The sequence below is a fragment of the Camelus ferus genome, chromosome 19, assembly GCF_009834535.1.
Source record: "Camelus ferus isolate YT-003-E chromosome 19, BCGSAC_Cfer_1.0, whole genome shotgun sequence".
NCBI lineage: Eukaryota > Metazoa > Chordata > Mammalia > Artiodactyla > Camelidae > Camelus > Camelus ferus.
In genome coordinates this window covers 21502422-21529556 of record NC_045714.1, presented here as the reverse complement: position 1 = coordinate 21529556, position 27135 = coordinate 21502422, and the positions used below count along the sequence as shown (strand labels likewise).

Below are 27135 nucleotides of genomic sequence, written 5' to 3'. Positions count from 1 at the left end.
GGAGTTTAACACCAACAAATAAAATTTAGGATCATCAACCAATAACGGGAGACCTGAGAACCAGGAGAGACTCACCCAAATTTGCCCAGACTCTCCAAGGAGGTAAATGGGCCCAAGAGGCCTCTGCTGGTACTAAGGCTCTGAATCCTCGTAGAGTTCAGGTGAAGGAGAGAGGTCTGCTCTGGGTCCCTTCATGGTCACCAAAACGATCCACTAGAAAAAAAAAAGAAGAAGAAGAAGAAGCACAACCTAAAAATTGAGAATTATGTTTTATTCCGTGGACTTTGTAGACTTCAAGCCTGGGAGGCAGCCTTTTAGACAGCTCGGAGGGATTGCTCTAAAGAGGTAAGGGAGGAGCTAGGATATATAGAAGTTTTGCAACAAAGACCAGGCAGTCAAAACATGAAAAGATTACTGTTAATTAAAAAAAAAAACAGCTATATCAAGTTAATTAATAGAGCTTTTCTATGTATGGGAAGATGCAAGAGTCTGGGCTCACTGAAATCATTCCTTTGCATTCCTTTGATAGGCTCCTTACCCTCCTAGGGCCAGTATACTGTTCTTCCCCATCCTGAGTCCTCTCTGGGTGCATGGCTGGGGGATGGCTGCAGTGGCTGAGGGCTTGCCAGTGGGTAGCCTGTTTGTCTCCATTTTGAGCTCCTTTAGGGCTCACCATCAGGGCAGGGGTATATGGCAGGCAACATTTATCATTCACATCTTCCTGCGTCTTCTCTGTAGGTCTCCACACCCCCCAAGAAGGCCATGTTGCACCAGACTCAAGCTCCAGCATCATGGCAGACTAAAGTTTGAGAACATGTGAAAGCAGGCAGCTGTCTTCCCATCATGGTTTTGAATATCATTTAAAACTAAATATAATAGCATTTGTGCAATGCATGTACAGCACAGGACTGCTAAAAAGTACAAACTCATACATGGTCTTATAAACATTTCATCTTTTTTTTTTAAACCTTGTTCATGTATTTTAAATTATCCTGCTGAGCTACAGAAATGATACGGTAAAGAAGTTTCCATTAAAAAGTAATGAAGTGAGACTAAGCCTGAACAATTTAAATGCACATTCTTTAGTACTGCCTTACCTTTGTCCCTTTGCTGCCAACAAACTATAGACTTCTTGTCTAGGTTTTTTGTCTTACAGGCACTATTATCAATATCTAGATAAAGTGCCAGAATAAATATGTTTTCCTTGGTTCATGTCAAAATATTTTCCTTGACCATAAACGTGAATCTACATACCTTCACCCAAATGTATAAGTTGTCAAAACTTTAAGTTTGAAATTGGTTTAAGGAAACTTAGCTCCAGTAAGAAGTAACTTGCATGTCACTTAGCTGATCAATGGAAGTTCAGATACTTCCAGTACAGAACTCTTTGATGACACCATACTGATCCTAAAACAATAGTAAATTTCTGAACCCAGTTGTCACAGAGAACAGTATGACCTAAGGAATTTCACTGATTCTCACAGAAATATTTACACAGCTGAGTTTGTAGAGGTTATCTGGTAGTTCAATGGGAAGAAAGAACCTTTAGTTCTGTGCATCATACCTCCAAGGAAATTAAAGAAATACAGTGAAATGGAATTAGAATTGTAGAGTTCAAAGACATAATATAAGAATGCTTAGCATTGTGTAATTTATAATTGCAAGAAAATCAGATCAGTCATAAATGGCAATGGAGAAACTGTTCAATGAATCAATAGAACACTGTGCAAATGTAAAAATAATTTTTCAGTAACTATTTGAGGGCATGTGAAGATGGGAAAGGCGGGGAGGGTATAGCCCAAGTGGTAGAGCACATGCTTAGCATGCACAAGGTCCTGGGTTCAATCCCCAGGACCTCCTCTAAAACTAAGTAAGTAAAATCTAACCACCTCCCCCATAAAAAAAAATTTTTTTAATTAAATAAATTTAAAAAAAAAAGATGTTTATGGAATCTGAACCTTTGGTTCTAGAGAAATATGGCAGGCCAAGTGTGGCTTCCAGGCTGCACTTTAGAAGGCCTTGTAACTTCCATTTTTGCATTCTTGGAATCCAGTTTCCCTGTAAGGAGCTCAAGCTGTGCTATAGAATGAGGAAGAACAAGGAGAGATTGTGGAAACCGAGAGGGCATTTTGGATGTTCTGGCATCCATGGATGCCACCTGGAGCAGATGAACGGCCCAGCTGAGCCCAGGCCAGATTACAGAATCATTAAAAATGATAAATCATGAGTTTGGGGGGGGGGCACTACGTTTTGGAGTGGCTTGTTTTTGTAGCAATAGGTGACTGAAAAGGTAGGGTAATGCAGATCCCCTCTCAATATAAATGCTTAGAAATGAGAGATAAACAGTAACAAAAAATATTTGAAAATACATAGCTTAACTGACAGGAAAGTGAAGGTGTCATAAGGGAAGAGGAATTTGAAAGCCAGAATAGCAGCCTGGTGGCCAGACAATGAGGCAGCCCCCAGGGCTGCAGTTTGGTTGTTGATGCTCTGGGAGGCTCTGTGGTTAGAAACGTGGGCTTTAACGCCCACCTGGGACCTGGGGCCACTCAAGGGAGGGAGTTGACACTGATACTTCTACATAAATATATCTGGGACTCCCAGCTCAAAAAATTAACAAGAGGGCTTGAGCCCAGGGTGCTGCATGGGGAAGGAAAAAAGCTCCCATAATAACTAGAAAACAGAAGTGCACCCTGAGTTTGAAACACAATTTTATCCAAAAGCATACAGTAATGCACAAACTGAGAAACTGATTTAGTAGCTGGTTATAGACCAGTGTTATCCCTGGTAGAGTTAGCAAATAGAAGTGTAAAACTATCTGTTGGAATTCCTACAGAAGAAATCAATTTCTGAAGATGAGTTCACAATTTTAACTTCCAAAACACTACAAAGAAATGGTCCATCATGAATGAGAGCCAGTGGGTAGAATTACAGGATGATTAGCACTATCAGACCCTGAAGGAAATTTTGAAGATTTTATAAAATAAATACAGTTAAAGGACAAAAAAAGATAAAAAGCAGATAAAAACCATAAGAAAAGAGCCAACTAAGAAAAATTAACAATTTGGAAAAAGCAAGCAAATATGTAGTTATGTAAATGACACATGAAGAGACATGGGGTATAGAAGGAGAAAACCCAAGACGTTTTGTGTTCAGCAAGAGTTCTAAGAGGGGATAGTAGTCAGTATCTGAAAGATAATGGCAAGGATTTATTGTAACTGGTAAAAGTCATAAATTTTAAGTTAAAAGAAGATAATAAATTACAAGAAGGACATATTCAAAATAAATTCACATGTATGCACTGCAGAACACCAAAGACAAAAAAAAAAAATAAACAAAGAGAAAAGTGAGTTAACCATGAAGAAATGAGTATTGCACAGACAGCAGGTTTCACAAGATCAAGGATTTAAGTCAGAAGGTATGGAGTCATTCTGAGTCTTCAGATCATAGATAAAAATGAGTGTCAACATAAAATTCTTCACTAATCTCACTGTCACTTAAGAAAATGATATCTGCCATTTTCAGGAAGAAAGAAAAGTTTGCTACTCACATACCTTTTCTCAAAAAACTACTAAAGGATGCACAGTAGTAAGAAGAAAACTGAGCCCAGAGGAAAGAGTAGGGTGCGAGGAACAACTGCAAGCTAAGAAAAATGGTAAACACAAAGGAAAATTAAAATATATATTGACTATAAACTTACAGTAATTAATTAATTGGTGGCTGGTTACAAACAAGGTAAAACAAAATTACTATTTATGCGTATTTAATAATACACAAAGTAATACTACATATTTCCCATCATGTGTATATTTGTAAATATCTATGTGCGTAAAATTATAAAAACATGCAAGCTGCTGATTCACACTAACATCAGGATTCGGTAATCACTCGGAAGGGAGAGAAATAGTTTTAATTTATCTATAAATTAATTTATCTGTAATGCTTGATTTTTTAAAGTCAAATAAAGACCACAAGGAAGTTTGAAAAATATTAACACATTTTAAATCTAGATGGTGAATAAATTCTAGGTATGTTTTAGTGTTGTCTGTAATTTTCTTCATGGTTGCAATTTTCATTATTAAAATTAAAATTTATGATTGTGTGTATTTGAATGAAAGGTATAGAAAAGTAATATAAGGAAACACTCCGTAACATTAATGACAGACGTTATTGTGCATAGAAGCATTATGCAGGATGATTTCTTCTCTTGTCTACTTTTGGATATTTTAAATATTGTCTGCAACAGGCATGCTATTGCTTTTATGTACACATACACACCTCAAAGAGTATATTTTTTTAATTCATAGGACACTAGAATAGAAAGTTAGCTCAGAGATCGTCTCCAATTCTTCCTGGAAGAGATGTAGTAATATATGGCAATAGAAGTCAGAGCAATTGTTGGTTCCAGCAGGAGCACGGTTAATAATTGAAAAGGGAACTTGCTGGGGTGCTGGGAATGTTTTATATCTTGGTAGTGGTGTGGGTTAAATGCATGCATTTTTCAAAACAAGCTGAAGTATACTTAAGATCTGTGCATTGCCCTATATGTGGATTTATACCTTTTTTTTTTAATCTAAACAAAATTAATAACAAAGAGCAGGGGTCCTTCTAAGGCACGCTGTCTTCTTAGAGCTCTCACAAGTGGAGAACACAGCCAATGCATCCTTCATAACGAAGAGCTCAGAGTGGTGGGATAACCATCCCACTAATGACTTTTGCAAGTCAGTATTATATAAATTATTATTGCTTCTGTGCAGAGCCCTGCAAACTGGGGCGCATAAACAGGCCGAGAAGGGAGGGAATACCAGTTCAAGGTCTGGTTTTTCAAAGAATACTTTGAAGAGTTGATTTAATCATCCCGTCAGCTGAAGCAAGTTGTCAACATGGCATATGTTTATTTGCAGTGATTTATATCTTCTTTAAAGATACCCCGGGCCAACAATTACAGCTCAAACATCCAAAGCTCTTTGATAGTCAAAGAAGATATTTCTAGGCATGTCTGAAGGGTGAGACACACTTCAGTTGCTGTATTAAAAAGATATTCCTTGCTCAATCTATGGAGGCATCTCATCTTTAATCTAACAAATGGTTTCTCCTTGTCTTCAGCAGGGGCACAAGATGAAGCAAAGGGACACAGAAACAGAAGGAAATGACAGTCCTCAGCATTGCAGACCTCTCCCGGCCCGGGGGTGTAGCAAGACAGCCGGGCACACTTGGAGGGTGTGGGGTGGGGGGAGGCGAGTCCCACGGAAGGATGGGGAATTCTTTGCTCTAATTTCTCCAGCTGCATTTTGTTCTGTTTCCCCACAGAAAAAGGAAAGAAAAAAAGAAAAAATATATGTTCTTTCATTTGGTGGGGGGACCCGTGTTAATGCATCTTTCAGGCGCCAGCCCTGTACTTCCTGTCTTTTCTCTCACAACTCTGCCCCAGGGTCGCAGTGGCACGTGTAACACACATGTGTATCTGGTTATTTCACAAAGCTGGTTGGTTCAGTGGTTTCTTCAAAGAACGAGAAGGAAGATGAATGTCTGATAAGCTGCAGGCTACATTTCAGGAATCATCAGACCCTACATAAGTATAATCCACAGACAAAGGAGGCAGGCTAGAAAATGGGCAAAAATCGCAGACATCGCTTGGAAAAAGGACAGGATGATGAACTGAAAATGGTATTTTATTCAGGATTCCCAAGGTACAGTTTTGTTCCACGTGGTTATCACGAGGAATCGGGAAACAGGGTTTAAGCCAGAACAGAGCACAGAAGTGAGCAAGGAAGGCGGGTCTCTTCCATCACAGCAGAACGGCAGGTGCATTCTTCCCTGACACCAACTTTCAGCAGAGCTCACCTGGTTCAAGAGGTCTTTACTGTATTTTTCAGCATGGAGCCCCCTGAACCGCCCCAGGGAGTTGTGACTCCTTGTGACACAGTTGTATGGGATGGCACTTTCCTAGGTGTCTCAGTTAAGAGAGGGGAGCTGCTGCATTTAGGATCCAAACAGACGCCTATGAATATTAGAAGTTCCACTTGAAATCTCTCTTTATGTATATGCTTTTCATAACAGGACACCCTGTCTTTACCCAGGGACCGATGACCCACAGAGCAGATTCTCATTTGAAGTTCAAGGCAATTAGAGGTCTTGCTTGCAGTTCCAGCTTCCTGGTTTGCTTCTAAATGGTGTGCTTTGTTCATGCCAAGGCCAAGGCTGATTTGACAGCTGGTTCCCTCTCAAGTACACGCTGAAGGGGAACAGCAGTACTAATGAGCCAAGATGCCAGTGGTACAGCGGGCACGAGGGATGACGGTCCCAGGAAGAGGTCAGACGTTGTCACAAAGGTCTGTCCCAGAGCCAGCATGGACAGAACCCTCACAAGGTGAGAGGCCCGCCTCCCACCGCCTCCCGGGCTCTTAGACCAGTCTGTTTGTTTCTGCAGAAACTCCTGGTTATTTCTGGCATCTCTTCTTAGATCCACCTTCCTCGGAAGAGCTTTAGAATTGTAAGTTAGTTATGTATTTCTTCTTTCATAAAGGGGAGAAAATTAATGGATCAAAGTGAGCATTTCTACAATTAAAGGATGCTCTGCTTTCTAACTGCCCCATGGAATTCTTCAGCTTTGTGCCTTCCTTCATGGTAAATTCAGCGTCTTAGCTTCCTATGAATTTTGTTTTCGCCCTTCTGAATTTATTGCCTCTCTGGATGGCTTATTTAGTCTACTGGAATAATTAACAAGCTATAGTTCTACGTATGTAATCCTCATCTTTTTTTAATATCCTCATTTTTTTTAAGCTGCTCATCAACCTAGCAGCAATGATACTGAAGTGACCTCATGATTTTGGCTTGTGGCCATTCCCCCTTCTGCCGCTAGTCCACTGTTTGTAGCGGAAACTTACGTGTCCTCTGCTACCAGCAGACAATGCTTTCTAGAAACAAGGAAAAGCCTCGCTTTAAATAATCTCAGAAATGATGCCATAGGAATACTGATAGCCTCTATACTTCATGTCATCCTTATAACTTAATTAAAAGCCTGCCATTCTTCTTGTGAAGCACCTGACAAGCTCAGTCTGCTAGGAGCCTGTTTTCCTGTGACTCCCAAACACGCGTGCTCAGTAAGGAGCTGTAGCTGAAAACAGCATGAAGGAAGCAGGAGGGATGGTGGGTTTTTTAGCGGACAAACCTGAAAGAGACCTGATGTCCCAGGTAGCAGGAGCAGGACTGGAATGACTTCGGTCCTCGTGTTCCCTTTTTCATCACTGACAGCCATTCTGCTCATTCCTTTTAAATGTGGGTGGGGTAGCAACTGGGAGGAGGGAGTTCTCTGCCTGAAAATTATAGAAAACGAAATAAGATCTGTATCCAGAAGACGGGAGTGAATATCATCAGCCCCACTCCTGACTTTGTTTGAACCTCATTTTAAGGTTAGATGTGTTTTTATTTCTGCCTCATTTTGCTCTAGTGTTGCTATCTGGCTATTAGATTTTATGCTTTAAGGCAAATAATGAAGTCAATTTCCATCTAAACAGTAAAATATTTAAAATCTAGCTGTTGGGCAGATTGAAGACAGCACAACATAGGAAATACCTATTTCACTGTGCTGTCCTTGCACAGACAGCACAATGGAAAGTTTGAAAGGCTGATTGATTCTCCTGCATCTGAATTCTGGATGTCAATTTCCAACCACACTCCAGCCAGGCTATGTGGCTTGAGGAGTTATAGGAGGGAGGGAGGAAAACAGTCCCTTAGTTAGTCATGTTTGCATACAGAGGATCGAGGTAGACCTTCAACATAATAGTTCTAATTAAAAAGGTGCTCTGTTGTAGGAGAGACAAAGGGTTTTTCCTCCAGCTGGTAAGTGTTCAGCTGCTGGACAAGCCCACTTTCATAAAAGCTTACAAAGGAGGCACCAAAACACGGTCTGTGGTACTGGGTCACATATTAGTCATCGCAGCGAATAGTTCATCTTTCTGTGAAACACTGAAAAGCCTCTTTGTGAATTAATACAGTTCAGCTTGATGCACTTGATTTGAAACGACATTTCTCTGTATGTGGTGCATGTCGGCTTTGCTTTGAAAAATAACAAAGTTAGCAGAATACGTTCAATATATTTTCTTGGGGAATAGGGTTTTTATCATATGATTCATTAAGGATTTGCCTTACCCTGACATTTGTGATATAAAGGAAAATCAGAAAAAAAAAGTAATTTTCTTGATCAAGATATGTTTATACTTAATGCAAATAAATGTAGTCTGTTGCTTGCAAGGAAAAAAAAACGTCTTCTGCTATCTGGCATAAACTGCTGAGTAGAATAATACGTGCCTCTTTTGTTAAACCAGCATTTAAATACTGGACTGCTTCGAAATATGTTTGTTTCTTTTCCATCTGTGCCATACACTAAGAAACTTAAACAATTGTTGCCTTCATACTATATTTGTTAGCGCAGAATATGAATAAAATTTGTTTGAGAGGATGTGGTGGGATTATTCTGTGTTTTGTGAAATTTGTTCCTTAGCCATGAGCGGCAGTTAATGACTCAGAATGTTATTAAACATTATATATCTGGTTGCAAGTACGTGTATTTAAAATTGCTCCTGCAAGTCAATTGTCACTTACCGATGATCTTCCCCTACAAAGACTGGTCAAAGTTTTGGCCATGTTTTTCAAAATGAAATATACAGTAGTTTGTACAGACACAAATCCCAATGTATAATTTTTCTCTGAATACTAGATAGCTAATTACCCTTGCAACAGCCTCTGAGGTGCAAGACAGAAGTTGAGATGAAGTCAAAGGTTGTTCCATGAATACTGGTCCATCCTTTAGAACCCATTATCCGTTCCTGGAATTCTTTTTGAGCACCTTTTATGAGCCAGTCACATGAGCCACCACAGCCATGATCCTCCTCGCTCTACTGTTGATGGAATTATGACTGAATTACACAACTGTTAAGAGTTTGGCAGTGGATCCACAAAAACCTCTTTGGGAAACTCTCAGTGTTCTTCTGAAAATGGAAATCTGTATTCCATCAAATTGAATTCCCTCTATTTCCTACAGAAGAAGTTCTATCAGGTGTGTTGCTCTAGAAGGCGATAAAGAAAGTCAACAGCTTTATTCAACAAAGCCAGGGACTGCAGAGTTAAAGGAGAAATACAGGTTTTTTAAACTGTTGAACCCAAGGAGCATTCTTCCAGTAATAAACAAAGTTGATGAGAAAAAAAAAAAAATGTAGGCAGGACAATCGTATCTCACAATGGGCAACCTCCACAGAAATACTTCAAAGTGACAGTAAAGATAATTTGACATGATTCTACAGTTGTGGTTTTTTTTTTTAATCTACATCCAATTTTTCATCTCTTTCCCTGTCACTCTTGTTTCTCTCCCAATACTTCTGCCCCTTTGCCTTTAAAAGGTGCCAGTAAACACTGCTTAGCTTTACTGGTGGGTCCTAGGACTAAAAGGGACAATGATGCCCATTTGCACTGCTCTTGCCAGAACTCTGGCCCAGTTGTGGAGCTTTGAGAAACACAATGCCTCTATTTCTTGGTTTGGAAGATGGAAATACTAATACCTTCCTGAACTCTCTTACAAGTTTAAACATGAATAAATTGCCAAGATATGATACTTTGCCATTGGGAAAAGCACTTGGTAAATTATGAGCATTAGATTCTGCCATTTGATACTATAGGCCCTTTCTCAAACTCCAGGCTCTCTACCAGATGAATAAACAATCCTTACAACTGCGTAGGAAATATGAAGTCCTTTCTACTGAAGTTGATGTAAAGTTTGCCCCTAAATTAAGGACTCATGAGAATAAGAGAAAAATGTTTTATAAAATTTAGAGAAATGGGAGATTTGCCGTGTGCACACAAAATACCCACATTCAGTGCAGACCTTTTAAAGTTATTGCTTCTCTGATAATACCCAGAGTGACTCTGTAACTGAAGGAGAAAGGAGGCGTAGCTCCATTTCTTGGTTAACATGCATGGAAGGATATGGATTTAAAGGGGATAATGACACCCACGTACCTTCCTTTCCCGGGGAGAAGACAGTGCCTCCTTTTCCCACTGAAACTGGACTTCATGTGACTTGCGTTGGCCAATGATGTGTGGGCAGAAATGGCCTATGTCACTTCAGGCAGAAGCTTGAAGACTCATGCCCTTCTGTCCCCTCTGTCATAATGACCAGCAACTTCCCAGACAGGCTGCTCTGTTAGCGTAGAACCTGAAGTGAAGATGTGGAGCTGAGTTTCAGGTAAGCCCCACTGAGAAGGTGATGTGAGTGAGAAGTTAACCTGTGTTCTGAAATTTGGGCCCCATGCATTCCCCTCGCATCACCTAGCCTATGCTAACTGATACATATGCCACCAAAGGATTTAAATTAAAAGTCCAAGAACTGACATGATTTGTCTCTCCAACTTCATCTTCTGTTGAGACAGGAAGGGAGCAGAGCCATTCAAGGAATAACACAGCAATTAACACCAGAATGGCGAAAGATTCAACCCCTAGTAGGCCTTGAGGCTCAAGATGGTGGGAGATTCGACTTCTAGTAGACCTTGAGCTTCATTATACGCCCATTGTAATATATGAGCATGGTGAATAACACGCCCACAGGCACCATGGCAGTCCCAAGGCTGGCAACAAAAGGTCAAAGAGAGGGAAATGGCCAACTTCCTGGGAATCCCAGCGCCGTCCCTAGACTAGTTAGACATGTCCTTCCACTTACTAGCATATGAAGCCACTGAGCTCATAAAAACTGGCAACACGGAGCCTCGCCTCGTAGCCAATGCCCCCTTCCTCTCCCTCTCCTGCGACAGCCTGCACTCTGTCTATGGAGTGTATACCTACTTTTACTCTAACCTGAGCACCCAACCCCCACACCTCCTGGCCTTCCTCTTGCCTTTTGATGTATCTCTCTAAATAAATCTACCTTTACTCAACTGTGGCTCGCTTTTGAATCCTTTCCTGCACAAAGCCAAGGACCCACACTTGGCAGGGCACCTTCCAGGGGCTCAACCAAGGCTGGGAGACTGCCCTCCTGATGCCCCATATCCATTTTCCTGAATCACCATGACTCTCAAATTTGTCCATAAAATGCCAGCACAGAGTCCATTCCTAGAACAAGCCAAATTATTTCCAGGCTCAAGGCCTTTGAACTTAAAAACTCACTCTCCCTGTTCTCGGTTGGTACCTGGTCATTCTCGAGATCTCAGCTGTCACGCCTCTTCCTAGGGGTGCCTTTCCCAACCACCCTGTCTCAAAGGAGATCCCCTCCCCAGTGCACTTGCCCAGTGAATGCCATATTTGCTACTTCAGAACATTTAGAACAATTTGTAACTGCTTGTTCACAGGGCAGGGATAAAAATTTGTGTCTCAACTCAGATTTGCAACGTAATGTAGCTTGTTGCCTCTAATAACTGAGCTTGCCTTGTTTCCAAGCTTTTATCCAACTGGTTAGAGGCAATTGTGGGAAAATAACTTAATTTGTCAATAAACGGTATCTCAGTCTTTTTCTGCTTAAAATACTAACTTTGGAAAAAGATGCAGTGAGAGTCAAGGTTTAAACTCCCTGTTGAAGCTATTTCTTTCCACTTAGATTTTTGTGCCCCACACCACCTTAGGCAAAGGCCTTTAATCACTCTGCAATAAAACTAGCAACTAATAAATTTAAATGTTGAAACAATAGTTACTATAATACTTAAAAGGCAATTTCCTAAATACTTCATCAAGCATGCTATCAAAAATAAAATGATGGACTATTTAGAAAATGACAAAAATAAGAACACTATAAAAACTGTGGGATAAAGCCAAAGCTGTAGTTAGAGGAAAATTTAGTCTTAAATGTCCCAATTGTTTAAAATGGAAAAAAAGAGAGAAAACACTGCAAAAGCATTCAAATTTAGGTTTGAGAAAAATAAAAATATCCAAAGAAAATGAGCACTATATATATACATATATATACACACAAAACTGAGAAATTTTTTAAACAATAAAATGTTAAAATAAGTCTGTTGGTTATTTGAAGGTCCATTAAAATAGGTAAATCTTCAGCAACTATCATGAATAACTTTGAAAGGATAGCAACATAGAAAATTAAAGTATAATTACATTTTATGCATAACATAATTTTATGCATAACAAGTCAAAGATATTGGATATTTTTTGGAAGTAAAAATGCAACATGAAGCAGAAAACCCACATAAATTCATAGCAGAAATGAGAAAAGATAACAAAAAGCCCCCAAGCTAACTATCTATGTCTGTCTATCCATCAAAATAATACGCACAAATTGTCCAAAACCTAGGAATGACTGCAGGTAGTATTCTCAACTTGTTTTAATTTCCTAGTATTTCCATAATTGAATCATATGGTGTGTCATTCACATACACTGTTATTCACTTGGTCATGTCACAGGTGCATTCTCGTCAATCAAGGATTTTCCAAAGCCATTTAAAAATATTTCATCTTTTCACTTAAGTTTATATGATCACTTCCCTCTTCTATGAACCTTAGGTTACCTGATGGCTTTTTCTATTTTAAACGCAACTACAATGAACACTTTTGGTCACAAATTCTTGTCTTCATCAAGGTCTATTTCCTGAGGAGACCACCAGGTTTCAGACACACTTGATGTATATCACCAAATTACTTTGCAAAGCTGTATTGCTAGCAATTAGAAATGGGAATTTCCATTTTATAGAATCTTCACTGACCTTGAGGGTCCTACAAACACCAGCATTAAAAATGTCAGCAAGTGGTGTTGGGAAAACTGGATAGCAGTATGTAAATCAATGAAGTTAGAACACTCCCTCATTCCATACACAAAAATAAACTCAAAATGGCTCATAGACTTAAATATAAGACAAGACACAATAAATCTCCTAGAAGAAAACACAGGCAAAACATTCTCTGACATAATCTTAGCAATGTTCTCCTAGAGCAGTCTACCCAAGCAATGGAAATAAGAGCAAAAATAAACAAATGGGACCTAATTAAACTCATAAGCTTTTGCACAGCAAAGGATATCATGAGCAAAACAAAACTACAACCTACGGAATGGGAGAAAATATTTGCAAATGATGTGACTGACAAAGGCTTGATCTCTAGAATATATAAACAGCTCATACAACTTAATAACAAAAAAAACAAACAACCCAATCCAAAAACATGGTCAGAAGACCTACACAAGCATTTCTCCAATGAAGACATACGAATGGCCAATAGGCACATGAAAAAATGCTCAATATCCCTAATTATCAGAGAAATGCAAATCAAACTACAATGAGGTATCACCTCATACCAGTCAGAATGGCCATCATTCAAAAGTCCATGAACGATAAATGATGGAGAGGCTGTGGAGGAAAGGGAACCCTCCTACACTGTTAGTGGGAATGTAGTTTGGTGCAGCCATTATGAAAAACAGTATGGAGATTCAAAAGACTAATAATAGACTTACCATATGATCCAGCAATCCCACTTCTGGGTATATATCCAGAAGGAACTCTAACGGGAAAAGATACATGTACCCCAATGTTAATAGCAGCACTATTTACAATAGTCAAGACATGGAAGCAACCTAAATGTCCATTGACAGAAGACTGGATAAAGAAGTTGTGGTATATTTACGCAATGGAATACTACTCAGCCATAAAAAATAATAAAATAATGCCATTTGCAGCAACATGGATGGACCTGGAGAATGTAATTCTAAGTGAAGTAAGCCTGAAAGAGGAAGAAAAATACCATATGATATCACTCATATGTAGAATCTTTAAAAAACAAAAAACAAAAACACAAACAAAAAAAATGGTACTATGAACTCATTTACAAAACAGAAACAGACTCGAAGACTTAGTAAACAATTTTATGGTTACCGGGGAAAGGTGATGGGAAGAGATAAATTTGGGAGTTTGAAATTTACAAATGTTAGCCACTATATATAAAAATAGATTTTTTTAAAAATGTGTGAAAAATGGTTTGGCATTATTATTTTAACTAACATTTCTTCATTTACTAATAAAGTTGGACAGATTTGTCAGTTCTTTTTATCTTCTGATGGGGAATTAATCTATTCATGTTTGTTTATCTGTTGATTGGGATTTTGATTTTTTAAATTGAGACTTGTGAACTGTTTATATATTTAGAGTATTATCTTGTGTGATATTTCCTTCATACTTTCTACTCATGCTTTGTTTTATAATTTTGATTGTGATGTTTTCTGACATGCAGACTTTCATGTTTTGATGCTGTTAAATCTCTTTCCCTTTGTACCAGGTTTCATTACTTTTGTTGTTGACATTTATTATTTTTGTCTGCTGAGCATCCATTCCTGTTTCTTCAGGTGATGAAGATTTTCAGCCTAGCAGAACACTCCTTTTATTCATTTTCTGAAGTTGAACTTTCACTCTGCTCTCTAGAAGGGACTGACATGGATCCAGGCTGGTCAATGACAGGGCTTTATATCCCTGACCTCAGTGTTTGGTTTAGAGAGGCCATGTGATCTAAACTGGATCAGTCAGCGTCTTTCGCTAAGACTTAATATGTGGTTACTGTGAAAGAGAAATTCACAGGTCACAGCAAGCATGAAAACCTGGAGATTTTGGCAGCTTTTTTCCTGACTCAGCTATGTGGGCCAATAAATTCTCTTTTTAAGCAATTTTGAGTCAGGTTTCTGGGTCTTGTAGCTGAATGTCTCTCCAGTTATCCCAGATTAAGGAATGAAATTCTTAAAATGTCCTGAAGGTCTCATGTGATGTCACAAGCACACCCCTCATCACCTCTGCAAACCCATCTCCTCCTACTCTCCCCATGGGCCTCTCCACTCCAGCCATACTGACCCCCTCAAATATACCAGCCATTGTCCTCACCTTAAAGTGCTACCCTAATCCTTCTAGAATTTTCTTCCTCTGGATGTACATATGTCTACTTTGCTCATCTCCTTGGAATCCTTTCAAAGCTTTCCTGGTGAAGCTTATCATAATTATCCTCTGAAATGCTGCAAAGAACCCCTAGCTCTGGCTCTCCTCATGGGTTCTATTTTCCCCCCTTTTCCATGACACTTACCACTTTCTAATATACCATATAATGTACTTATTTATAAAAGAAAAAAACTATTGAAAGGCTCCACTGGCTCCATGAGAAAAAGACAGGAAAAGATGCTCAATGAGGGCAGGGATTTTTGTCTGTTTTGTTCACTGAAAAATCCCCAGCCCCAGAAAAGTACCCGCCACGTAACAGGTGCTTATTAAATATTTGTTGAATAAGTGAAGGAATTATGCTCAATACTTTGTTCTGGGAAACCCTTGGCAAATTCCCTTTTATGGGACTGACCACCTGACTGGGTTTTTTTTTTTTTTTCCTTTTCTTTTGGGGAAAGAATACAGAGAAGATATGAAATTAAACTGTGACCATTAAGCAAGTTCACAGCTTTGCACCCTGATGGGGAAGACAAGTGTCAGAACAATGGGAGAGAGAAAAATATTTGCAAAATTATTTTGAGAACTCCCTTTGGTTCAGAAATTATGCCCACTCCCTATTTAATGCAAAAGTTAAAAAGAAAAGAAAAGATGAAAGGGACCTGTTGATTCATTCTGCCTCAGACAAAGGAAGGATTGTGTTTTGATGTTACCACAGTCCATCTTTTATCCGGGGGTGGGTGATGACAGCGGCTGTTGACGTAAGACTGTCTGGACTGCTCTGGGGAAACACTACCATCTCAATGGTTCAGTACAATGAAGATTGACTTTTCACTTGCATCACAGCCCCTTCCAAGCTGTGCAGCTTTTCTACAGCCAGTGACACATGGGGCCCTGCTCCTTCCATCCTGTGTTGCTGTCACCTTTGGCATGTTTTCCCCAAGGTCACCATGGAACAAGAAGAGGGAATGGAGATTGTGAGGAGCCAAGCTCAGGAGGGACCTGCACAACTGCTGCCACGTTCCACTGGCCACAAGTCAGTCTCCTGGCCCCACTCTAACTCCCGGAAAATGTAGGTTGGCCAAGCACCCGGCAGGAAAATGAAACACGTGTGATGGTTACCTAGCCCTGCTTCTGCCTTGGAAGTAAAACAGCTCCCTCCTGTGAGACAGAGCCATGTGTTGCCCTCTATGCTCACTCCCCAAGAGCAACCGAGCCACATCCGCTTAGGGAGAGAGTGCGGTCTGGACACATTAGAGCAGAGAAGTGCCATGCTGGAAAGAGGGCTTAGCAACGTGGTGGGAAAAAACTGGAATGCTGTTCTGCACCATCTTGGATAGAGATTTAAGGATGTAGTAGAATCAGCCTTTGCCTGACATCTGTCATTTGTTCACATCAAAGTTAGACCTGGTCAGGTGGTGGGGGTGGGATAAATTAGGAGTTTGGGATTAGCAATTATACACTACTATATATCAAATAGATCAACAATAAGGACCTACTGTAGAGCACAGGGAACTATATTCAATATCTTGTAATAACCTACAATGGAAAAGAATCTGAAAAAGAATATATATATGTGAGATATATATATATATCACTTTGCTGTACACCTGAAACTAACACATTGTAAATCAACTCTACTTCAACTTAAAAAAAAAAAAAAAGCCCTGGTCCAAATGTATGTCTGATTTTTCTAGGTCTGAAAATGTGCAGCTTTTGAAATGCAAACGTCTTTCCCCATCTAGAGACAGGGAACTGTTCCAGCTGTTCACCTATATTTTCTCTTCTTTCTTTTTTTCTTAGATTCCATTTTTACATCTACATATTTAATGTGCCCTGAATTTATTTTTGTATGTGTTATTTAGTGGGAAGTAACTTGATTGAGTAACTTTAAAAATGTCCCCAGCACCAATTATTAAATAATACGTCTGGATCCCATTGCCTTGGGCTTATTTCTTTACAACACATTTATTTTACATTTATACAAAGACCTATTTTCTTGACATATTCCTCCAGTTTCTGTAGCACCACTGGGTTATTATTAACGTCGTTTACAACATGTGCTGATGTCCATTAAGGCAAATTCAATGCCTCCACCCATCTTCATTTTCAAATGTTCTTGGCTATTACCCATTGTTTAGTGTTCCAGATAAACCTTTAAATAGCTTTGTCTCATTTCCCCCCTGTAGACAGTCCTCCTTTTTCAGTTCCCTGCTCTCTCAACATCCCTGGAAAAATGGATGAGCCAGTCAGGTTAGTCAGCCCACACTTAGTTCAGACAGCAAGGGGCAAGGTCAGCTGCTAGAAATGCAGCTTTCTGAAATGTTCCAGAGAAGAAGGCTCCTGCTCACCCCTGGCCTCCTGACAAGGCTGGGCTGATCTGAATAGCAATCCATCTCCAAATATTCTGCTCCGAAGACTCTTCCTGCCTGTCTTGGCCTCTGGTCCCTTCAGTCTCATCTGAGTCATTTGGTTCTGCACGGTGAGTTGGGAGGCAACAGCTAGGTAAATAACACTGTCTTGAGTAATCAACATCCACTTTGCAAACAAGAGCCCAGCAGAGCTGGCCCACAGGACACAGGACCGTATCCACGGAGTCCAGAGACATGGGAACACAACACCGGGTCACCAAGCGCTCCTGCTGCCGCTGCCTGGGCCTGAGTTCCTCCTGAAGCAAAGTGAAACGTGATTGCCCAGCTGTTGTTTCCATTTCGCCTGGCACCGGGCGCCGGCTTTACCAGCCCCAGCGAAACTCATTAGCAGCCTAGCCTTAGCCGACTTCACTGTGGAATCAGAGCTGCTGGGTGCTCTTCAAAGGATCCGGGCCAGCCAGGAGGAAAAAAAATAGTTGTGTTTTCTTTTTCCCCAAATAGAAGATATGAGAAATATGAAAAGAAAATATATAGCTCATGTCAACATTATTCACTGTTCAAATCACTTTGTATATGTTAACTCATTTGATCCTTTGATCTTTCTAATTTTTTTTCTTTTTTATCTCTTGGTTTTTCTTTTTTTTTTTTTTTTTAATGGATGTAGTGGGAATTGAACGCAGGACCTCATGCATGCTAAGCACGTGCTCTACCACTGAGCTCAGACCTCCCCTCTTAACTCAACAACATTTGATCTTGATAACAAGGAGGGGATTGTTACTATCCCCACTTTGTAGATAAGCCAAATGAGGCACCAAGACACTATTTTACACAAGGCTAATGAGTAGTAAGCAGTACGGCTTTGATTGGAACACGGGAAGTCCGGAGCCCGAGAGGACTATTCTAACCACTGTGCTAGGGATTCTGAGAGCTGGGTGCACAGCAGAATCACCTGGAGGCCGAGTACCTCTCAGATTCTGGGGCCTCAACCTCAGAGTTTCTCATTCATGAGTCAAGAGTGGAAGGGCAGGACTTTGTGCTTCTGTCCACTCTCAGGTGCTCCAGGAACCACACTTTGAGAACCACCACACTACGTGACGCAGATATGATCCGCAGTTATGTTCCAGGGGTGGCGAGGAAGGATAAACAGACCTGGAAGATGTTTAAACTTTGCCACCAATTCTCAGTTTCTAAAGTCAGAATACCTGTGTTCCTCCAGTTCCTAAAGCAACCCCAAAGCTGGCATCGCCTGCAATGTGCCACCTTCTTCCTGTTTTTGTTAATTACAGGCAGCTACAGAGATTTTGGAGCTAATTAAGATCCCTGGTTGGAGCATCAAAGCACCCGGGTTTAAATCTCAGTCCTGTTGTTTACCTGCCAACTTAATCTTTTTCTAAGCTTCAGTTGTCATATCTGTAGAATAGTGATGACAATTACTTACCACTTAGGGTTTTGTTAAAGGTAAACTTCACACATACACACACACACACACACACACACACACACACGCACACTGGCATATAGAAAGAATGGTGATTATTTATTTCATAAGAAGAGTGTATCTGGCTACCTTCCTTCCTCTCAGACACCAGCAAAGGAGTTTAGCTTTGAGAAGCTACTGCAGTAAGATTTCCCAGGGTCACATCAGGTACCCAAACTTTACAGCTTCTGACTGTGACAAGGATAAAAAAAAGTCTGCGTGTTTGACAAGCCGCTCCCCATCCCTGCTGAAAGGAGAGGGAATTACTGACTGGTTCATCTCAGGGGCCATCTTCCCTCGTGCAGAGGAGACAGGTGAACTGGAAAAATGGAAGGTGCCAGAAAAGGAGGGACAATCTGCACAGTGGGAGTCTGGGCAACGGTCAAGTGAAAAAGAGAGAGAGCTTAAAATGATTGTACTCATGGTTATAAACAGAATCTCTTCTCCTTCGATAATGAAGCTATTCTTTGATGTTCTCTTCAACCACTATTTCATCCATTTATTCAACAAACATACACTGAGCTCCTGCTGGGTGTCAGCCACTGCTCCAGGCTCTGGAGGGAGAGGGGTGAACAAAACAGGTGAAGAGCCCCTCCCTGCGGAGCAGGGGAGGGAGATGCGAAGACTGAGGGGGGAACTGGGCCAGACCAGGGAGGAAAGGCCTGAAAGACATGAGGACACTAGCCGTGTCGCCGTCCTGAAGGAAGAGCATCTGGGAGGGGAAGCAGTCAAAGGCCTGGAGAGCTGTGAGTGTGAGTGAGAGGAGGAGGGCAAGGTAATTGATGGAGCAGGGGAAAAGGCCAGGCCCCATGGCGGAGGGCCTCATGGGAAGATGGCTTGACATTCACAGGACTTGAAGCCAAGGAATGATCCAACTTCAAAAATGAATCGATCTCAATGCAGCAGGAGGGAGTTGGGCTGATATCAAATGAAGCCTTTGACTTGGGACCAGGATGTAGAAGAAGAAAGGTCAGTGGTCCAGGGGGAGGGTAGAGCTCAGGGGTAGAGTGCATGCCTAGCATGCCAGAGGTCCTGGGTTCAGTCCCCAGCACCTCTGTTAAGATAAATAAATAAATAAACAAACCTAATTAGTCCCCACCCTCCATGAAAAATAAATAAATAAAAGAAAGATCAGAGGTCCAGGAGGAAGATCTGGATAGAGACCAAACCAAAGATAGAGCCAAGTTCTGTTAGCCCTCACTCTCTCCTCCAGTCCTCGCCCTACAGATTTCTCGTGACCCTACCAGGCACTTTACTAAGTATAATGATCTTGTCAACCTTAGCTGCACATTAGAGTCAGCCAGGGGGATTTTCAACATGCCCTGCCCAATGCCAAGTTAAGGGACATTCTTCCAAATAACTGGCCAGTATGCTTCCAAGGTGTTAAGGTCAAGAAAGACAAAGATGGAGGAAGCATCTGAGATTAAAGGAAACTAAGAATTCTTGACACAACAACTAAAGGCAACGTGGGATCCTGGAAAAGAATGTTAGTGGGATAATCAGCAAAATTTGAGTAAGGTCTGTAGGACAGTCATGCATCAATGTAACGCATCTCAGTGCTAATTTCCTGATTCTGATCATGGTAATGTGGTTACATAAATTATGAACGTTTGGGAATGCTGGGTGAGGATACATAGGAACACTTCTTTTGCATATTTTTTGAGGATCTAAATTATTTCAAAAAAAAGTGTGAAAAAAAAATACCATCTCCAGGCCACACCTGAGACCAGTACATCAACATCTTAGAGATTGGGGACCGGCTACAGGCAGTTCTAAGAGCTCTCTAGATGATTTTAAAGTGCAACCAGGTTTGAGAACCACACCTTGGATTTTAAAAGTCTTAGTTTTAGTTGCCTTAAAGTTTTCTTCTGTCCTGAGGGCACAGAAAGGCCCCTTCTTTCTAAGGTGGTGCCAGCTCCTCCGGGAGCATGTGTGCCACCTTAGATTCAAAGAACCCTCTTCTGGGTAGAACCAGAGATGAGGCTGGAATAAGAGGACTGGTGTGATCATGTAGTCACAAGAGAAGCATCTTTGAGACTCTGAAATGAAAACTGAGCAGGACGCTGCAGGGCCTTCCTGGGGACAGACGCCCCCATGTCCCCTGGCTCTTGTTTATAGAAAAGCTTTAGCCTTGCACGCCTTCCCCAGAGTTCCAAAGAGCAAATTCAATCAGAGAAGTGAGAAAATGCAGAAACAAAGGAAAACAGTCAAGCAAGATAAAATAATCCTAATTGGGCCATAAAAGAAAGTCAAGGACCTTTAGTTCCTCCTCAGGGCTATAGTTCATATCCTGAGCCAGGTCCTTGAGTTGTTTTGCAGATACCGAAAGCCATGCACCCCACCCCGACCAGGTGGAAGACGCTAACTGCATGCTGACCACCAGCATGGAGACCCCCAGACCAGCTGGAACCAGAAGGTTGAAGACAGAGATTCCCCAAACATCACCCTGTTCCCTCACCCTCAGCCAATCAGAAGTGTGCACGAGCTGATCGTGCACCCTGAGACCCTCTCTCTGAATGTCACTGGGGAGCTGGAGTCTTCTGAGCATTAGCTGCCCATACACCTTGCTCGGTGCCCTGTAATAAACGCTGTGCTTTCCCTCAGCACAGCTCGGTGTCAGCAGACTGGCACCGCCACGTTCAGTTTGGTAGCAGAAAGACGTTTCCCTGGAAGAACCTGAGTCTTCCTCCCAGAGGAGACCCACCCCAGCAGAGGGAGCTGAGCCTTCCTCCCAGAGGAGACCCACACTGGGAAAGGGAGGTTTTCTTCCAAACCCCTCGCTCCTCCTCGGGAAATGGACAGACATCAGGTGGCACCTTGAGGTAATCTCCAACCTGGGACAATATTTACCTCCACTGCCAGCTTTGGGGATGTTCCTCTTTCAAACAATTCATTTCATTGCTGCACAGAAGGATGAGCCATTTCCTATGGAAATTGGCACACTAAATACCAACCAAGCCAGCAAACGCAGTGATAAGAAAATGAGGCTTAATCTGCTTTGATTAATAAGGAGGCAGCAAAAGGCTGCTCGTGGGCTGGAGGCTGCAAGAGGAAAAATGAAAGACAAGTAGAAATGTGCCCAGAAAAGCCAAGGGGAAAATCAGAAGGTTAAGCAACATACAAAGACCTCTCTCAATTGATTCAGTTTTAGAGTTTGCATAAACAAGGCTGTTAGTTATTTGCATATAAATATTCTGGGGGCAGGGGGCCCCACAGTGCTCAGCTGTGCATTCTAAGTTTCTTATCAAAATCTGTTCCCAAAGCAGCTGCTGAAATCAGCTGCAAACTTCAACTCTAAAAATGAAAGTCACATGGCCGAACGAGGGAGGAGGCAAAGGGAACAGGGGGTGGCCAGGGCACCGGATGGTGCTTCAATTAACCCACTAGGGCCTGCAGCCCCCCCGTGCACCACCTGGGAGACTCTGCACATTGGGATGTGGCTGCACCCCAGAGCATTAAATCAGACTTGCTGTGGGTGGGGCTCAGGCTTGGTGTGTCTGAGAATTTCCCAGGTGATTGGAATAAAGAGCCTTGATTGAGTACCAGGGGGTCTGCAAACTTTTCCATGAATAGAGATAGTAAATGTTTTAGGCTTTGTGGCAGGGAAGGTCTCGGTCCACCACTCAGCTCTGCTGTTGGGGCCAGAAGGCAGTCACAAACCTATAGGTCAATCAGTGATGTGACTGTGTGCCATGAACTTTATAGACACAAACAGTAGTTTGCAGCCCCTGCTCTGGACCCTAGTTAGCCAAAGCACGGCCAGCGGTATCGGCTTCCATGGGAGTTTGTTAAAAGTGCGGAATCTGTGACCCCACCCCAGAGGCCTCTCTCATCAGAGTATGTTATTTTAACAAGGTCCCCAAATGATCAGAGCACATTGAAGTCAGAGAAGCAGGCAGAAGGTGACCATGCTGGGGGCGCGACCAGCACTGGGAGCCCAGATTGCTGGCCCGAGTCTTAGAGCACCGACACTTTTGTCCATAGAACTGTCCTTGGCGTCTGGGGTTATTCAGACGTTGCAGGGGCGTTCTGCCCATATCTGGACTTTGAGAGGCACAAAGTGCCACAGGAATGTGAGCTGCGGGCTTGTGGCGGCGACCCCTGGCCTCGGGCCAGCAAGGGAGCCATCCCTTCAGCAGGTGCGCCCTCTCCTCCATCAGTCACGATGCGGTGGGCAGGGCGGGTCACACATTTCAGAGGCCAAAACCCAGGAGACCCAGGCTCTGGCAGCCTCACCACTCACGACAGCACAACTGCAGAGCCTGGGGGCAATTGCTCTGAGTCTGAAGACCTCGGGCTTGGACTGGGCTGGTGAGGCTGAACGCCACCAGCCTGATTCATAACCCCAGTGTGTGGCTTCTGCTTTGACATTGCCCTGCCCCGGGCAAAGAAGGGGCCTGCTCACGGCCGCATCCCCAGTGCCGGGCACAACATCAGTGCTCACAGATCTTTGATGAGTCAACAACCACAGAAGCTAAGATGCTCAACTGAATGGTATCAGTCTTTAGGTCCTAAGTGCATAATTGACAATTCACCTTCAAAGATCAGCAATCAGGAGGGCTATGGGTTTTGATTTTTTCTAAAAGCACCATCTCCACTGTCCCTTGCATGCACAGGATCCTGACAAATGACAGCAGATGCTATTTTTTAATCTGTCGCCAGGAGCAGAAAGCCTCAGGGCCTATGTCCCGGACCACAGAGTTAAAGTGGGACTCCCGAAGGGACTTCAAGGATGTCCTGTTTTCCCGCAAGCCCGGCCACACTGCTGCGCACGGAGGTAATGAACTAAGCAGCTCTCTCTCCAAGTACCATCTGCCAGTCAGCTGGGACTAGCCTGCTGTCAGAGGATGTTTGCTACGTCCTAGAAAGATGCTCTCTCTGAAAGCCCAGCCAGTGATCAGAATGTGAGAGGAAGTGTCCACACACTGCTCGTACACCTGTGCACCTACCACCACGGTGTCTCCCTGGACTGCGGTTTTGACACATCGTGTGTAGCAGACTGGGAAGGAGGCGGCACTTGAGAACAGGGATGAGGCCCTGGGCACCAGCAGCCAGAGGAGCCAGCGTGGTGTAGAGAAAAATTTCTTAAATCTATCGTGCAGATGCATCTCCTGGGCATCTTATGAGATGACAGGCCTGAGGCTGGGCTGGGATTCTGCGGTCCAGACGTGCCCCAGGTGATGCTGACGCTGCTGCCCTAGAGAGCGCCCCTCAGGAGCCTGAGCAGCAGAGGGGAAGAGCAGCAGGCTGCACAGTCAGGGGGCCTGGGCTCCTCCTCCCCATCACACTCCCCCCAGTGCAGGTATGGCAGACCTGTTCTCCAAAGAAAGCCAAAGAGCACCTCCCAGCCAAGCACTTCTTATACTGTGACTTCTACTCTCCTCCCGTTGAGAGGTGGGGCCTGTGTTCACTCCCCTCGGCTTGGGCTGGCCTGTGACCACCAAGGAAGTGACGCTGTGACTTGTGAGAAAAGGTCATCAAAGGCAAGACAGTTTCCTCTGGGTTCTTTTGGGCTGTCCCCTGCTGGAACCTAAGCCACCATCCTGAGAAGAAGCTCATGCATCCATGGAGAGCCCTGGGTGAAGAAGATTGAGGGCCCCGACCCACAGCCCCAGCTGAGCCCCAGCTGACAGCCCGCACCAACTTGCCAGCCGTAGGAGTGAGCTGTACTTCCCCAAACCCCCGATCTGTCTGGGAAGTGGCTCCTCTCCCTCCAGTCAGGTTTCCCCATCTGAAAACACGTGGAGTAGGAATTCACTGTCCCCACTGAGCCCTGCCATGTGGCAGCTAGTGAGCAAAATAAATAATTACTGTCCCTTTAAGGTTCAAGGTGTGAGGGTTTTTAAATGCAACAGTAGTACTTGGAACATGGATTGAACTGCCCCCGGGTCTTCTTTTCACTCAGTACACCCTCTCTGCACAATCTCATCACTCCTATTATTTAAATTACCATCCACTTGGACTCTTTGCTTCTGAGCTATGGAGCTGTATGTCCAATTGCCTGCTCGATATCGCCAATATATACAAATCTTTACCTCCTCCACTATCCCCATCTCCGCCTGACCCCTAAATACCTTTCTCCCTGTTTATTTGGTGCCACCATCAATTTGGTTAATTGAGCCAACACCACCTGACCCCAAGGCTAACATCAAGTTGATGTTGCCATCAACTTAATTCTCTCAACATCTCGGGTTTACCTCCTCCCTCCACATTCTCGGGGGCTCCCTCCCACTACCCAAGTTTGTGCCGCCGATATCTCCATTGTGAGTTGTTCCAATCACTTCTCTGCGGACCCGTTGTTTCTTAGACCCACCCCCCCATCACTATCAAGTTGATCTTAACCCCTTCGACTGCTTTGAGAGTAAAGTCTAAGAATTGCATGGGATGCCCCTCAGGGCTTCGTCCCAGCCTCGGGATCAAATCTTGGGCGCTATCGTAACTACCTTGTTCTGAGTTTATATATCTTCACAATATCAGATTTCACAGGGTCCCCAAAACGCACCCTGCCCTTTCATCTCAGTGTATCTTTATACATGTTCTTTCTGGCTAAAGTTGTTTCTATCACTACTTCCCCATCCTCTGTGTCTTTCTGATTCCAACTCAGCCATCACCTCCTCCCTGAAGCCCTTTCTTAACCAGGTTTCTCTCTTGCTACCAACTGTACACGGTTCTATTGTTGAACTTCTCACGTTTTATAGCAAGTCTTCTATTTCCATGACTGTCTTGCTTGTAGACCAGTGTTTCTTAATGTGTGTTACCCCAGACCAACAACACCAGTATTGCCTGGGGACTTTTTAGAAATGCAAATTCTCAGGCCCCACCCCAGATGTGCTGAATCAGACTCCGGGGTTGGGCCCAGCAGTACACGTTTTAACAAGTCCTCCAGGGGAGTCTGTGTACATTGGGCTCTCAGAACCACTGTCCTGGAACAGTTGGACAAACATTAGAATCACCTAGGAAGTTTTCAAAAATCCCAACCCAGCTAACTCAAAGTCTCTGGCCCGGGGCCCAGGTGACAGCTATGTTCAAAGCTTCCCAGGGAATTCCAGCTGTGACAAGGTTGACAAACACTAACCTGGATGCTTTTTTCTCAAAGTGTTGTCCCGGGACCAGCCACATAAGCACCATCTGAGAACTTGTTAGAACCACAAGAATTCAGGTTCCTTCCCAGACAGGCTGAATCAGAAGCTTCAGTTTAACAAGATCCCCAGGTGATTCGGGACAGTGGCCAAGACGGTGGAGTACTGGGTGCACCTCCTCTCACGAGCACCCCAAAAGCATAACTATCTGCAAAGCAACCATCGATGAAGAAGACTGGAACCTTCCAGAGAAGCTGTTCTACAACTAGTCATAAAGGAACCTCAATCAGGGAGTAGGAGGGGCGGACAGCGACACAACCAAACCCCATACTGGGGGAAGGGCCCCACACACGAGGATGGTTATGCAGAGGCCCTCCCACAGGAGGGAGAGCTCTGAGCCCCACATCAGGCTCCCCAGCCTGGGGGGCCAGGACCAGAAAGTGGACCCCCCCCCCAGAGCATTTGGCTTTGAAGGCCAGGGGGCTTAAGTGCAGGAGCCCCACAGGACGAGAAGACAGAGACGTCACTCTTAAAGGGCACACACAAGACCTCAGGACCCACCGGGACCCAGGGAAAAAGCAGTCATCTCATAGGAGCCCAGGCCAGACCTACCTGCTGGTCTTGGAGAGCCTCCTGGAGAGGTGGAGGGCAGCTGCAGCTCACCCTGGGGACACAGTCACTAGTGGCAGATCGACTAGGGGACATTCAGCCCCGGGAAGAGCAATGCTGCCGTGGAGGCTGGTGTCCGGGCTCCTTGCGCGGAGACCTGGCCCCACCCAGCAGCCTGCAGGCGCCAGCGCTGGGATGCCAGAGGCCAAACAACTAACGGGCACAAACAGGCTGCTTAAAGGCTAAGGAGAACGCAGCTGCCTCTGGACACGCCCCCTAGAATGCCCCCGCCCACCCCAGGGCCAGGACCGGTCTCCACCCCCCGCTGGGCTAGGGCCCCTCCCACCAGAAAGCCTGCTGAAGCCTCCAGACCAGCCTCACCCACCAGGGGACAGACGCCAGAGGCAATAAAACTAGGAGCCTGCATCGCAGGTCAGCCGCAGCCATGGGACCAGCTGGGCCCTGGCCCTGGCCCTGACCACTAGCAGCCCAACGCAAGCTTCGGGACACCCCGCCCCCCACACCAACTATATCAGGAACTTTCCCTCTTCTCCCCTCCACGAATGATCCGCGATTCCTGGGCCCTACAGCCAGGCTCCAGGAACCAGCTCTGCCCCTCAGTGGACCAGTGCTAACCTCAGAAGCTGGCTTCACCTGCCAGCTGGTGGGCAACAGCCCCAGAGTCTAGAATCTTCGGG

The 27135-nt window shown here is 43.6% G+C and overlaps 1 protein-coding gene and 1 long non-coding RNA gene across 6 annotated transcripts in view; one reads left to right on the top strand and one right to left on the bottom strand.

The window, feature by feature from the left end:
* The window catches only part of MACROD2 (mono-ADP ribosylhydrolase 2), a 1866240-nt gene extending 1857769 nt beyond the window's left edge, over window positions 1-8471 (top strand). For 2 of the 3 annotated variants that reach the window (XM_032461806.1, XM_032461804.1), the window contains one exon: window positions 5107-8471. The gene's annotated coding sequence lies outside the window, so the exon portion shown is untranslated. The remainder of the gene's footprint in view (window positions 1-5106) is intronic. The other variant, XM_032461805.1, reaches the window with a different exon arrangement.
* LOC116657918 overlaps window positions 1-26679 on the bottom strand; it is an 80368-nt gene extending 53689 nt beyond the window's left edge. For 2 of the 3 annotated variants that reach the window (XR_004313090.1, XR_004313091.1), the window contains exons 1-2: window positions 7172-7311; window positions 76-213 (exon numbers count right to left, since the gene is read on the bottom strand). This is a non-coding gene — a long non-coding RNA (uncharacterized LOC116657918). Of the gene's footprint in view, window positions 1-75; window positions 214-7171; window positions 7317-10014; window positions 10211-26440 lie in introns of those variants that run through there. The other variant, XR_004313092.1, reaches the window with a different exon arrangement.
* Between the last annotated feature and the right edge of the window lie 456 nt (window positions 26680-27135).